Source organism: Triticum aestivum, chromosome 5D (assembly GCF_018294505.1).
Source record: "Triticum aestivum cultivar Chinese Spring chromosome 5D, IWGSC CS RefSeq v2.1, whole genome shotgun sequence".
NCBI lineage: Eukaryota > Viridiplantae > Streptophyta > Magnoliopsida > Poales > Poaceae > Triticum > Triticum aestivum.
The window spans coordinates 118,271,188-118,286,724 of record NC_057808.1 but is presented as its reverse complement, the minus strand read 5'-3'; positions in this window follow the sequence as shown (position 1 = coordinate 118,286,724).

Sequence of the window (15,537 nt, the reverse complement as noted above, 5' to 3'; positions counted from 1 at the left end):
TCGGTCAGCAGCGTGCGAATCCGGGCTGTAGCACTAGGCTAACAGGACTCCGGTGAACCGGGCTGTAGCAGACTACTATGGCTCATGGAAGCACAATACTACATTTCCCCATAAGAGAGGCTACCAAGGATAAACAACTAGGTTGTCGGATCCCACACATACCAAGCATTTCAATCATACACACAATATGCCCGATATGTGTAAATACAACATGGCATCACAACATAACTCTACGACTCAAGTATTTATTCATTAGGCTCCGAGGAGCCAAGATATTACAAACATGGGTCTCATGACCCAACATTCAGAGCATACAAGTCAAAGCACATGCGGAAGCTTAACATGTCTGAGTACAGACATCTACAAATGAAAAAGGCTGAGAAGCCTGACTATCTACCAGATCCTGCCGAGGGCACAAGATCGTAGCTGAGGTATCAAGCTAAACGTCGAAGTCCACACGGAACTACTAGCGAGACTGACGTCTCTCTGCAAAACATAAAACAGGCAAACGTGAGTTCAAATGTATCAGTATCAACAAAGGGGGTGGTGGAGTTTGACTGCAGCAAGCCAGCTTTGACTCAGTGGCTATCCTAAACTATGACTGCAAGTAACTCTTTTGAGGTGGCGCACACGAGTCCACATATTCACCATATCAATACACCACTATGGATCCGCTCCCGTCTCCCTACGAGAAGGCCATCCATAGCACTCACGCTTATCTTGCGAGTTTTAGAGTATCCACTTTCACATGTCTATGAACTGTATAGGCAACCAAGTAGTCCTTTACCGCGGACACGGCTATTCTAATAGATGATGTTAACCCTGCAGGGGTGTACTTCTTCACACACGCTCTCACCACTTATTGCCGTTTACATGACATGTACTCGGCAACCTTCAAGCGGAAGCCCAGCGAGGGTGTCGGCCACGGCCTACCTAAACACTCAAGCCTCTAGTCCAGGTTTATCGCCTATTCAGGTTCCATCCGCGGGGAGTCCGGCCGAGGTTTCCACATACGGCCCCGAACGATGTGTACAGGGTTCCGAGACACCAAACGGGCGCCCGGCATGCCCGACCATGTGCCTACCACATCACAGCCCACCCCTCGGGTCAGCGCTGCGCAAGGCCTCCAGCATACTACAAACACCAGAAAGTACTTGCAACTCCTGGACAGAGGACAAGGGTGGATAAGAAGCCGAGAGGGTCCATTGGTTTCAATGAAACAACCCACCATGTACTCCTACATGGCCTCTCATCTATACCTTTACCAAATCGTGTTCACACACTTAGCTCACAACCAGTAGGACATGTTCATCACCATTCCAATTCATCCCCGATGAATCAGACCTGACTCAACTCTAAGCAGTAGCAGGCATGACAAACAAGCATGAATGAGTAGGCACATCAGGGCTCAAACAACTCCTACTCATGCTAGTGGGTATCATCTATTTACTGTGGCAATGACAGGTCATGCAGAGGAAAAGGGGTTCAGCTACCGCAGCATGTAACAGTTGAATCGATGTTGTCCTAATGTAGTAAAAGAGAGCAGGAGCGAGAGAGTGGGATTGTATCAGAATGAACAAGGGGGTTTTGCTTGCCTGGCACTTCTGAAGATGATATAGCTCTTCATCGGTGTCATCGAACTCATCATCGGAACATACGTCTACCGAGGGGGAACAACCACCGGCAAACACAGAAAGAACACAATCAATGCAATGCACAATATGATGCATGATCATGACATGTCAATATGCTGTGATATGAGCTAATGCAGCTAAGAACAGAAGGGTTTGAGTTGATTTGAACCAAAGGTTCAAATTCAAATTCAAACTAACAACTTATAAAGTGCATTATCATGTTTTGATCTAAACAGCAAGTTTAAGTTGTTTAAACATGCATGAAACTAGTACAAATGGATAGATTGGATTTTTCTGATCATTTTTCATATGTAAATCTTTTCATTTGGAGTTACAGATTAATTTCTATGATTTTTTGAAGTTTATAGCATTTTCTGGAATTTCCTGAATAAACTTAAATCCAGAAAATGCTTTACTGCGTCAGCATTGCGGATGGCTGATGGCAGCAGGTCAACTGGGACGGTCCAGGTCAAACCTGACCAGTGGGTCCCGCACGTCAGTGTAATGGGGCAGGGACAGAGGCTGACCAGTGGGTCCGGGTCAACATTGACGTGGCATGGTCAAAATGACATGTGGGGCCGGCTATATTAACCTAAACTAAACAGGGAATAAATCATGGGGTTAATTTAGGCGTGGGGCCCATAATCAGTGAGAGAGGGGGTTAGTTAGCTGGGTCATTAGTGGCTAATGACATCACCACGTCAGCGTCACCGGAGTTACGCCGGCGGCGACCAAAAACGCGGCGGAGGCACACTGGAGGGGCTCGGGTTTCGCCTACGGTGCACCGTTCGGTGCGCCCTTTGGCCCTATAGAGAGCTGGCGCGATGGCGCGTCGGATGGTGGTGGTCTCCGGGCCTGGGGTGGCCGGAGTCAACGGCGGCGAGCTCGGTTGCGACCGCCGGAGTTCGGGCGCGAGCGGGGACGCGGTTGCGGTGGCCGTGGCGATGTGCATTTAGCACCTACGACGTCTACGTGGTGCGGTGAGTTCGATGGGCGCATGCCCGGGACCAAATGGTCACCGGAGCATCACCGGAGACGAGCGCGGGCCATGGCGCGTTCGGTTGCAGGCGAGGCGGCGGCTACGGCGCATGAGGGGAAAACGGAGAGGGGGAGCAGGAACAGGGGCTCACGGTGGGTGCGACGAGCTGCTCAGCGGGCTCGGGGGAGGTCAAGCGCGCGGGGCGGCGGAGGCGATCTCGTCGTCAGGAGGTCGAAGACGATCTCGGTGAAGATGTTCGGGGGCCTCCGGCGGGGTGTGGCTCGGTGAGGCGGTCGAGGAAGAAGTGGTGGAGCTTCTAGGCGCGTCGGCGAGGCGTGGGGGAGGCGGTGGCCGCCGTGGTGGCGAGCGGCCGCGACGAACCCGTTCGGGTAGGTGAGAGAAAGAGGTCCAGGGGAGGGGATGAGCACGGGGGAGAGCGGGAGGGGGTCGAGGGGAGCGCGTGGCGTCTCCGGGGACGTCCAGGGAGAAGCGGCAAGCAGGAGGTGGCCGGGGCGCGTGGTCGCGCGCGTCGGGCACGCGCCCAGCGTCCTCCTGGCGCGGTGGAGACGACGACTGGCAACGCCAGTCAGCTGGGCCGGTCCAGATGGGTCGCCAGGTAAGTGGCCCAGGTAGGTTCTCTCTTTCTCTCTCTCTGGTTTTTCTATTTATTAATGTTTTCTATTTTCTGCAATTGGTTTTGATTTGATTTAAAACATCAAATCATTTTTTGAACTTTCTGTAAATTGTTATGTGAGCTCAGGAACTAGTCCAAGGTCACGGGCAACTTACAAAGATATTTGAACTTTATTTCTTATATAACAGAAATAAATTCAACTCAAATATGTCATTGATTTAAGTCAAAGGCCCAAAATAAATATTTCTATGATTGTAAAAATATTGGTTTGAATTTTACCTCTTACCAATATTTTCACAGAGTAACAGGAACATTTCTTTGGACTCATTTGATGGGAACTAAATGTTGATTATTTTTAAAAGGTTTCTGAGGCTTTGAAAATTCCCTCAATTCAAATTTTCAGAATTTAGACGTGATGAACATGCAAGGACAAGCAAAGGCTAAACTAGGGTTGTGACAACTCACCCCCACTAAACAAGAATCTCATCCCGAGATTCAAGATGTGAGGTAAGAAGACAGAGGGGGCACAAGACCAACACAATCTTCGCGATCCAGGTTGCACCTCATAAGGTTGTTGATCCGTTGCATACGTTGATCTTGACATCCTCGCTTTTGAGATCTTCATCCACGCGATGACAACGGAAAGAAACTCTACTAGGATTGATCTTCTCGAAGATCGAGCTATACAAGATCAACTCGCGGAATGAGATGTTGAAACATCTCGAGTTGAGACACAAAATACATCGAGAGGGATGGAAGAACAAACGACAAGGTTTGATTTGGTGGGCAACAATTCCACGCTTAGAGAGATGGTGGATGGTGTCAAGGTGGCAAGGAAATAATTGCCATGATCCCATAACGGGGCACCTTGGGGGAGGTGACTCGTAGAGTTATTCCCTTAAATGGCAAAAAGTATTACTTTTGATATCTAGATCATTCAAACTCTTTATACCAGCCTAAGGCAATCACAGTCAATCGTTTGGCGGAGTTCAAAGGAATGGCATATTCGGATTCGAATGGATGATGTGGACTACCTTGTTGAAGACAACGCGATGGATGATTTTGCTTATCATCGGGAATGGATGGGACCCATGGTAGGACCACTTTTGAAGATGATCCTAAACAACAATTACCGAGAGGGCAACCCATGGGAATTGGCACAATGGCGGTGCAAGCTGGGAACCAAAGGTAGATGTTGGGAATGTTCCAACCATCATATCTTCCTGAGATTCAGATCTGGTTGGTGTCAGGATATTCCAGACTTATCCAGTCTAGAGAGAAAAATGAAAGATTGCAACACAAATCGACGAGATGGCGTTGTGAGATTCTCGGGAGATGAACTACGATAGCAAGCTCCAAAACATGAGTTGGTTCTGCTACATACATGTGAACACATTGTCCAAGACAAGCATGACCACATAGTAGTCTTACAACGCAACACTACCGAGTTCTGATTGGGAACCATCAATGCGGAGAGCGAAGTCCTGTGCATGTACCTTTGGGTCCTTAAGTATTAGCACTTAAGAACTTCTTTTCCTTGAACAAATCAATCAGTGGCTTGGTGTGCTAGGGATTACATATGGAATGAAGATGATCAGTCTATCACACCATAGAATACTTCGCACGGGCATGACTGACTTGGGATGATTCCAAAGGAAGCAAAAAAAACAAATTTTCTCGAATTCACGGCGGCAACTTACATCTAATGCACGTGAATCAAAGGAAGTCACTCCTTTCATCCAAACATAGGCTTCATGAACGGAACACGAAGATAATGCTTACAAAAGTTTCCAATACTAGCTTGATGTTCAACATGAATCATGGAGGAGACAAAATTCCACTGATGGGCTCAACAGCAACTCATCGGAATTTCCATATCACCGGACTTCCACCATCATGTGAACACGGTGATAGCATTGGTCAGACCAAAAGATGTAATGGTGTATGCTCGAGGGATCAACCACGAGTAAGACAACATTACGAATATCGTTGGTTCTGATTTGACTTGACGATAGCCCATACTCAAGTCAAAGTTTTGACAAGGCAATAGATCCAACAACTGATCACGAGGACGAATCGATGGAGATATCATCTTTCTTCAACACACACACACTAAAAGATATCCCTTAACATGAGCTAAGTCAGACAAGCTTTTATCTTCCAACTCTCCAAGTTGTTCTTTGGCTTAACCAACTAGCTCAGGGGTATCCAACACAGATTCTTGGACAATGGGTGGTTTGGAGGAAAACCAACATGATCACGAACTCAACATAACAGTCAGGGGACAACCTGGTGATACTTCCGAGAAGATATTCGGAAGATCACGAACCACCAAAATGTTATTAAGCTCGGGAGCAATCTTGCTTTCAAGGCAAGATGATATGATCAAAAGAGTGAGGGATTGACACCATCCTAACTCATTGATCGAAGAGTGCACCAGAAATAAGGACTAGGTAGCACGATCAATCTTAGGATGATGATTCAATAACCAACACGCTAAGAATGAGAATATTGTCCATTAACTACCAAGCAACGAGGTTGCTAGGAGTATCGATTTCACACATCACAGTTCACTTGTCGGCATTTCGGTTACAACAACACGGGACCGAGGAATGAATAATGATAGCGAGAAGTATCACTGCGTCAAGAATTCATAAGAGGTGGTGCAATTCTCATGACATTCTTGACATAAAGATGGTAACACTCCAAGGTAGAACAGAGCAAAAGCTGGATTGGCATTTTGATCCACGGAATACAACTACTTTGACCCAATCCTGGATATGGATGAGGTACTGGAGTTTGTTTCTCCTAGTCATTCCGGAATAGAACGACTTGCCGGCCACAAGAGCAATACACATCAGTGAACGAATGCACACATACTCTTGACTATCAATTGATAGACGAGGGCCAGGAAATAACTAAAGAGGGACAACCGAAAAGAACATATGATTTTCTAAGTTGTGGATGCATGGTTTAGCATGTCGAACGAAGTTCAGCAGGTTTCTTCCGGATAACCCATGCAGAAAGGTAGGACTGGCAGATTCACAATTCTTGAATGGAGAACCCATTAAGAGCACTCTTATTGTGATCTTTTGGTTCAAAGGCTTTTGCCATATTGGTTCATGGTATTGGAAGAAGGATATACCACGGACCTCGAGGACTATCGCAAAGGTTACTAATATCTTAAGGGAACTAGCAAATACTAACAACATGAAGTAGGGTGAATCTCGGGTTCAAGAACCCAGGAATAGAATACCTACTAAATAATAACATCACGGGATGCTTTCGAGAATGATGGCCAGAATCATCACACAGGGAACACAAAACATGGTAGATTACTAGGTGATCCTGACACCTAGGGTCATAATAATAGCTCCAACATATATGTCGAGGCAACAGAGTACCTCAACTCACCGATTAGTGTGATTAATCTGGCCCAAATGGTCATCAGGAACATGGAGGAATGATTGCAAGTGCATCAGACTATCTAGGAACCTGGGATGACTCGGGCAGCATAACAGCTATAAATGCTCAAAAAGATTTGAGACATCCTGAAAAATAGTGGCATGACCACTCAGCATCACAATATCAAGGTTCTGAGGCCAGCTATGAACATACGGAAATAGTAGAAACTGAACTGAGACTTGAATCTATCAATCCTATAAGTCTATGGATTAGTAACACGTCATCCTGATAGATAGATGAGAAGGCCTAGTTCTTAATCCCCGTAGAAGAGAAGAGGCTGACTTAGATCAGAAGGGCATAAGGTATAAGGAGTAAAAAGAGCCTTACGTTCCCTTCCCCAATCAATTCCCTTACATAACTAAAGCATTTCTAGACACAACTTCGACCAGTTTGGCTTGGTAATCCTACAGGCAGTCAGGCTCTGATACCAACGCTGTCAGGACCCCGATTCCGAGTCACATCGATCTAGCCGGTAACACCTCATATCACTTTGCGGCCTCACGCACGGTATTCCCACGGGTGTCGCCTTACCATGGCCCGGGACCGTTTGCGCCTTTTGGCTCACGTATATGATAGTGTCGCTAGCATCCATACGACAGAGAACCCGGGCCGACATTACTAGTCGTGAACCCAAAGTGGCACTAACTTACGGGGACAGGCATACATGAATCAACATCGAGCATGTCGGTCAGCAGCGTGCGAATCCGGGCTGTAGCACTGGGCTAACAGGACTCCGGTGAACCGGGCTGTAGCAGACTACTATGGCTCATGGAAGCACAAGACTACATTTTCCCATAAGAGAGGCTCCCAAGGATAAACAACTAGGTTGTCGGATCCCACACATACCAAGCATTTCAATCATACACACAATATGCTCGATATGTGTAAATACAACATGGCATCACAGCATAACTCTACGACTCAAGTATTTATTCATTAGGCTCCAAGGAGCCAAGATATTACAAACATGGGACTCATGACCCAACATTCAGAGCATACAAGTCAAAGCACATGCGGAAGCTTAACATGTCTGAGTACAGACATCTACAAATGAAAAAGGCTGAGAAGCCTGACTATCTACCAAATCCTGCCGAGGGCACAAGATCGTAGCTGAGGTATCAAGCTAAACGTCGAAGTCCACACGGAACTACTAGCAAGACTGACGTCTCTCTGCAAAACATAAAACAGGCAAACGTGAGTACAAATGGACCCAGCAAGACTTACATCAGAACTAGCTACATATGCATTAGTATCAACAAAGGGGGTGGTGGAGTTTGACTACAGCAAGCCAGCTTTGACTCAGTGGCTATCCTAAACTATGACTGCAAGTAACTCTTTTGAGGTGGCGCACACGAGTCCACATATTCACCATATCAATACACCACTATGGATCCGCTCCCGTCTCCCTGTGAGAAGGCCATCCATAGCACTCACGCTTATCTTGCGAGTTTTAGAGTATCCATTTTCACTTGTCTATGAACTGTATAGGCAACCAAGTAGTCCTTTACTGCGGACGCGGCTATTCGAATAGATGATGTTAACCCTGCAGGGGTGTACTTCTTCACACACGCTCTCACCACTTATCGCCGTTTACACGACATGTACTCGGCAACCTTCAAGCGGAAGCCCAGCGAGGGTGTCGGCCACGGCCTACCTAAACACTCAAGCCTCTAGTCCAGGTTTATCGCCTATTCAGGTTCCATCCGCGGGGAGTCCGGCCGAGGTTTCCACATACGGCCCCGAACGATGTGTACAGGGTTCCGAGACACCAAACGGGCACCCGGCATGTCCGGCCACGTGCCTACCGCATCACAGCCCACCCCTCGGGTCAGTGCTGCGCACGGCCTCCAGCATATTACAAACACCATAAACTACTTGCAACTCCTGGACAAAGGACAAGGGTGGATAAGAAGCCGAGAGGGTCCATTGGTTTCGGGCCCAATGCATGGTAGTAGCTGAATCTTAAATCACACATACAAATCTCAGTGCTTACGGACGGTTCCAATGAAACAACCCACCATGTACTCCTACATGGCCTCTCATCGATACCTTTACCAAATCGTGTTCACACACTTAGCTCACAACCAGTAGGACATGTTCATCACCATTCCAATTCATCCCCGATGAATCAGACCTGACTCAACTCTAAGCAGTAGCAGGCATGACAAACAAGCATGAATGAGTAGGCACATCAGGGCTCAAACAACTCCTACTCATGCTAGTGGGTTTCATCTATTTACTATGGCAATGACAGGTCATGCAGAGGAAAAGGGGTTCAGCTACCGCAGCATGTAACAGTTGAATCGATGTTGTCCTAATGCAATAAAAGAGAGCAGGAGCGAGAGAGTGGGATTGTATCAGAATGAACAAGGGGGTTTTGCTTGCCTGGCACTTCTGAAGATGATATAGCTCTTCATCGGTGTCATCGAACTCATCATCGGAACATACGTCTACCGAGGGGGAACAACCACCGGCAAACACAGAGAGAACACAATCAATGCAATGCACAATATGATGCATGATCATGACATGTCAATATGCTGTGATTTGAGCTAATGCAGCTAACAACAGAAGGGTTTGAGTTGATTTGAACCAAATGTTGAAATGCAAATTCGAACTAAGAACTTATAAAGTGCATTATCATGTTTTGATCTAAACAACAAGGTTAAGTTGTTTAAACATGCATAAAACCAGTACAGATGGATAGATTGGATTTTTCTGATCATTTTTCATATATAAATCTTTTCATTTGGAGTTACATATAATTTCTATGATTTTTTGAAGTTTATAGCATTTTCTAGAATTTCCTGAATAAACTTAATTCCAGAAAATGCTTTACTGCGTCATCATTGCGCAAGGCTGATGTCAGCAGGTCAACTGGGACGGTCCAGGTCAAACCTGACCAGTGGGTCCCGCACGTCAGTGTAATGGGGCAGGGACAGAGGCTGACCAGTGGGTCCGGGTCAACGTTGACGTGGCATGGTCAAAATGACATGTGGGGCCGGCTATATTAACCTAAACTAAATAGGGAATAAATCCCGGGGTTAATTTAGGCGTGGGGCCCATAATCAATGAGAGAGGGGGTTAGTTAGCTGGGTCATTAGTGGCTAATGACAGTGCCACGTCAGCGTCACCGGAGTTACACCGGCGGCGACCAAAAACGCGGCGGAGGCACACTGGAGGGGCTCGGGTTTCACCTACGGTGCACCGTTCGGTGCGCCCTTTGGCCCTATAGAGAGCTGGCGCGTTGGATGGTGGTGGTCTCCGAGCCTGGGGTGGCCGGAGTCAACGGCGGCGAGCTCGGTTGCGGCCGCCGGAGTTCGGGCGCGAGCGGGGACGCGGTTGCGGTGGCCATGGCGATGTGTGGCACCTACGACGTCTACGTGGTGCGGTGAGTTCGATGGGCGCATGCCCGGGACCAAATGGTCACCGGAGACGAGCGCGGGCCGCGACGCGTTCGGTTGCAGGCGAGGCGACGGCTACGACGCATGAGGGGAAAACGGAGAGGAGGAGCAGGAGCAGGGGCTCACGGTGGGTGCGATGAGCTGCTCAGCGGGCTCGGGGGAGGTCAGAAGCAAGCGGGGCGGCGGACGCGATCTCGTCGTCAGGAGGTCGAAGACGAGCTCGGTGAACACGTTCGGGGGCCTCCGGCAGGGCGTGGCTCGGTGAGGCGGTCGAGGAAGAAGTGGCAGAGCTTCTGGGCGCGTCGGCGAGGCGTGGGGGAGGTGGTGGCCGCGGTGGTGGCGAGCGGCGACGACGAACCCGTTCGGGTAGGTGAGAGAGAGAGAGGTCCAGGGGAGGGGATGAGCACGGGGAGATCTGGATGGGGTCGAGGGGAGCGCGTGGCATCTCCGGGGACGTCCAGGGAGAAGCGGCAAGCAGGAGGTGGCCGGGGCGCGTGGTCGCACGCGTCGGGCACGCGCCCAGCGTCCTCCTGGCGCGGTGGAGACGACGACTTGTAGCGCCAGTCAGCTGGGCCGGTGCAGATGGGTCGCCAGGTAAGTGGCCCGGGTAGGTTCTCTCTCTCTCTCTCTGGTTTTTCTATTTATTAATGTTTTCTATTTTCTGCAATTGGTTTTGATTTGATTTAAAACATCAAATCATTTTTTGAACTTTCTGTAAATTGTTATGTGAGCTCAGGAACTAGTCCAAGGTCACAGGCAACTTACAAAGATATTTGAACTTTATTTCTTATATAACAGAAATAAATTCAACTCAAATATGTCATTGATTTAAGTCAAAGGCCCAAAATAAATATTTCAGTGATTCCAAAAATATTGGTTTGAATTTTACCTCTTACCAATATTTTCATAGAGTAACAGGAACATTTCTTTGGACTCATTTGATGGGAACTAAATGTTGATTATTTTTAAAAGGTTTCTGAGGCTTTGAAAATTCCCTCAATTCAAATTTTCAAAATTTAGACATGATGAACATGCAAGGACAAGCAAAGGCTAAACTAGGGCGATGACAGATGTTTTATATGCATTAATATGCTATTTTGTATTATTTTTGGGACTAACCTATTAACCTAGAGCCCAGTGTCAGTTTCTGTTTTTTCGCTGTTTTTGAGCTTCGTAGAAAAGGAATACCAAACGGAGCCCAAATGGAATAAAACTTCACGATGATTTTTCTTGGACCAGAAGACACCCAGGAGACTTGGAGTTCAAGTCAGAAGAGCCACGAGGCGGCGACAAGGGTGGAGGGCGCGCCCCCTGATACGTCTCCAACATATCTATAATTTATGAAGTATTCATGCTGTTATATTGTCATTCTTGGATGTTTTACAATCATTTTATAGCAACTTTATATCATTTTTTGGGGCTAACCCATTGACCCAGTGCCCAGTGCCAGTTGCTGTTTTATGCTTGTTTTTTACATCGTGGGAAATCAATATCAAACGGATTCCAAACACCGCAAAACTTTTTTGGATTTTTTATAGACCAGAAGACACCCAGTGGGCCAGAGAAGCACCTGGGGGTGCCCCGAGGGGGGCACAACCCACCAGGGCGCGCCCCAGGCGCGCCCAGGTGGGTTGTGCCCACCTCGGTGGCCTCCCGTACCCCCTCTTGGCCCTATAAATTCCCAAATATTCCAAAAACCCTCGGGGTAGCCCTAGATCATAAGTTCCGCCGCCACAAGGCCTCTGTATCCACGAGATCCAATCTAGACCCCGTTCCGACACCCTGTCGGAGGGGGAAATCATCACCGGTGGCCATCTTCATCATCCCGGCGGCCACCTTGATGAGGAGGGAGTAGTCCACCCTCGGGGCTGAGGGTTTGTACCAGTAGCTATGTGTTTAATCTCTCTCTCTCTCGTGTTCTTGAGATGTCACGATCTTTATGTATCGTGGGCTTTGTTAATATAGTCGGATCATATGGTGTTTTCCCCTCTCTATCTTGTGATGAATTGAGTTTTCCCTTTGACATTTGTTTTATCGGATTGAATACTTTTATGGATTTGAGAGCACTTGATATATGTCTTGCAAATGAATAGTCGTGGTGACAATGGGGTATCGTATTGATTCACTTGATATATGTTTTGGCACTCAACTCGCGAATTCCCAAGGTGACATTGGGGTAATCTATGCATAGGGGTTGATGCACGTTCTTGTCTTTGTTTCTCCAGTAGAAATCTTGGGGCACTCTTTGAGGTTCTTTATGTTGGATTGAGTATTATGAATCTGAAATTATTTGGTGTTATTTTAGTACGAACTCTTGGATAGATCGATCGGAAAGAATAGCTTCAAGGTGGTTTCGTACCCTACAAACGATTTCTTCTTATGTTCTCCGCTAGCTTGGAACTTTGGAGTGATTCTTCATCGCACGTTGAGGGATGGTTATATGATCCAATTATATTAGCATTGTTGAGAGATTGCACTAGCAAAAGTACGGATCCTAGGCTCATTTTCAAGCATTGCAATAACGTTTTTGCTCAGTTTTATCAATTGCTACCTTGCTGTTTTTATTTATTCAGATTACAAAAATATATTTCTACCATCAATATTACACTTTTATCACCATCTCTTTGCCGCCTAGTGCACCTATACAATTTGCCATTGTATTGGGTGTGTTGGGGACACAAGAGATTTCTTATATTTGGTTGCAGGGTTGTTTGAGAGAGACCACCTTCATCCTACGCCTCCCACGGATTGATAAACCTTAGGTCATTCACTTGAGGGAAAATTGCTACTGTCCTACAAAACTCTGCGCTTGGAGGCCCAATACGAGTCTACAAGAATAAAGTTGCATAGTAGACATCATCCCCTACCTTGTGGGCCCCTCGTGACCCCCCTAACCTAGTTCTGCCTCCTATATATTCACATATATTCCCAAACCACCAGAAGCATCCACGAAAACACTTTTCCACCGGCGCAACCTTCTGTTCCCGTGAGATCCCATCTTGGGGCCTTTTCCGGCATCCTGCCGGAGGGGGGTTCGATCACGGAGGGCATCTACATCAACTCTATTGCCCTTCCGATGAAGCGTGATGTTGGGTGGTAGGTGCGACATATGCCAACGGGTGGCTTATCATTGTGGGAGCCAGTAAGACGTCGCCGGTGCCTGGAAACGGGATGAGGCGAAGACATGCACGCCGGCGGATCTTACCCAGGTTCGGGGCTCTCCGTGGAGATAACACCCCTAGTCCTGCTCTGCGGGGTCTCCGCATGATCACTAGGTCAATATGAGTAGCTACAAGTGCTCCTTGAGCTGTCTGGCTAGAGGAAGAAGAAGGGCAAGGCTAGCTCTCTCCTTCTCTCTATGTGGTGTATGAAACTCTATGAGATCAACCCTTTGCATGGGTGTCCCGGGGGTTTATATAGGCCTACCCCCCAGGGGTACAATGGTAATCCGGCTGGGCGCGGGTCCCAGCCGTCAGCGTCTATGTTGGCCGGCTTCTCCGCCGGTCAGTGGAGCCCGCCGACTGGTGGGTCCCGCCGGCTGCCGGCCTCTTGGCCGGCAGGCCGGCCCCACCGCTTGGGGGCTTTGTCGGCGGCTGGTTACTGTCGCCTCGTCTCTGATGACGAGGGCTTTGTCGAGGTAAGCGTGGCTACAGTGCCGCTGCCTCGCGGGCTATCACTATAGCCTTACCTTGTCTTGTCTTCTTAATGAGGCACATGTTTCGAGGGAGGGAGGTGGCCGGCTATTGGGAGCCGGCCACACCCATGGCCGACTAGAGGAGGCCAGGCCGCCTTCGGATGTCTCTCTGGCAAAAGGGGCCCGCCGCCTGCGGGCCGTACTGGCACCTGTCGTGGGTGACATCAAGGCCAACACGGCTACAGCGCCGCGCCGGACGGGGGATGGCGGGCCCGTACGGCGCCCTGTGGCCATGCCTGTTCCGGGATTCGGGGGTAGTGGGCCGTACTGCGGTCACGCCCTGTCCTATCGCCGTTGCAGGGGTACAGTCTTAGTAGGCGCAGTCTTGGCCGGCTCCTGGGGGCCGGCTTTCTTCATGGCCGGCTTTTGGGAGTCGGCTTTCTTCATGGCCGGCTTGTGGGAGTCGGTCCTTTTGGGGCCGGCTTCCTGGAGTCGGCTATCTCGTATCTTCCTTGGGGGAGGTTTATGTGGTCGGGTCACCTTCTGGGAGTTGGCTTTCTTCACGGCCGGCTTCTGGGAGTCGGCCTTGGGGACAGCCGGTCGGGGGAAGGCGGCCCTATGCTTTGTATGCTTGAAGGCTTGAATGGCTTGATAATTTTTCAAAGAGCCAGGGGGAGTCGGTTTGGCTATCCATGGCCATTTACTCCGACAGTAGTCCCCAAAGCTGGTTGGGCTTCGAGGGTGAGAGGAGGTCGAGAAGCTCGGTCAGCTTCTCATCTTGACGAGCCAGCAGCTGGGGACCGGCTTCGGTTGGGCGCGCCGTCTTGGCGAAATTTTTGAAGTCGGAAGGCGGGAGTCTGTTTGCGCGCGCGCCGAGCCGCGGGCCGGCCGCTCGCCGCCTGCGAACCACGTGGCGTCCTTTGGCGGGAAAGAGCCTGCCAACCCACGCGCGCGACAAGACGTCGCCGCAGGTCGAGGGCCCACCACTCCTACGCCCAGGCCCAGGCGCGGATTCTTTGCGGCCCAAAGCCGTCCGCACGTCTTCCGGCGGCGGTTTCCGCACGCTGTTAGGGCGCAATAATCGCGGGACGTGGGGGAGTGGGTGCAGTTAATCCCACGTCCCGCCCCACGCCTCGCCTCCTCGGCTTCGCCGCACGAGGCTATAAGTAGGGGGAGGAGGGGAAGCAGCAGACGCTCGCATGCTCCTCTCCTCTCCGCCATCTTCTTCCTCCTGCTTTCCCTCACAGCAGCGCCTCGCCGCCGCGCCGTCCCATCATTCTTTTCTCCGCCGCCACGCTCATTCTTGCCGGCCTCACGCCGCTATGCAGTACGGCGGGGACTGGGACGGCTCCAATGTCCACATGGACCACGTCGAGTTCCTCCCCAAGACGCGGCGGTTGCCCGGCGCGGACAAGGTGTGGGTCCATCTCACGCCTGAGAAGGAGATCACGCCGGAGCCGGAGGAAGGCGAGCGGGTGGTCTTCCGCTCGCATTTCCTGCACAGCATCAGCTTGCCGGCGAGTGCTTTCTTCCGCTCCTTCCTCGAATTCTATCAACTCCAGCCGCACCACCTCACCCCGAACACGGTGGTGCTGCTGTCCGCCTTCGTCACCTTGTGCGAAGGCTATCTTGGTGTTCTCCCCACCCTCGAGCTCTGGGGGGAGTTCTTCCAGTCCAAGCTAGGCACGCGTATGCAGGGCATGCCGGCCCAAAGTGGCGCCTTCATCGCGATGCAGAGGGTGGCAGCCGACAACCCCTTCCCCGTCATCACGTTAATCCAGTCGGTG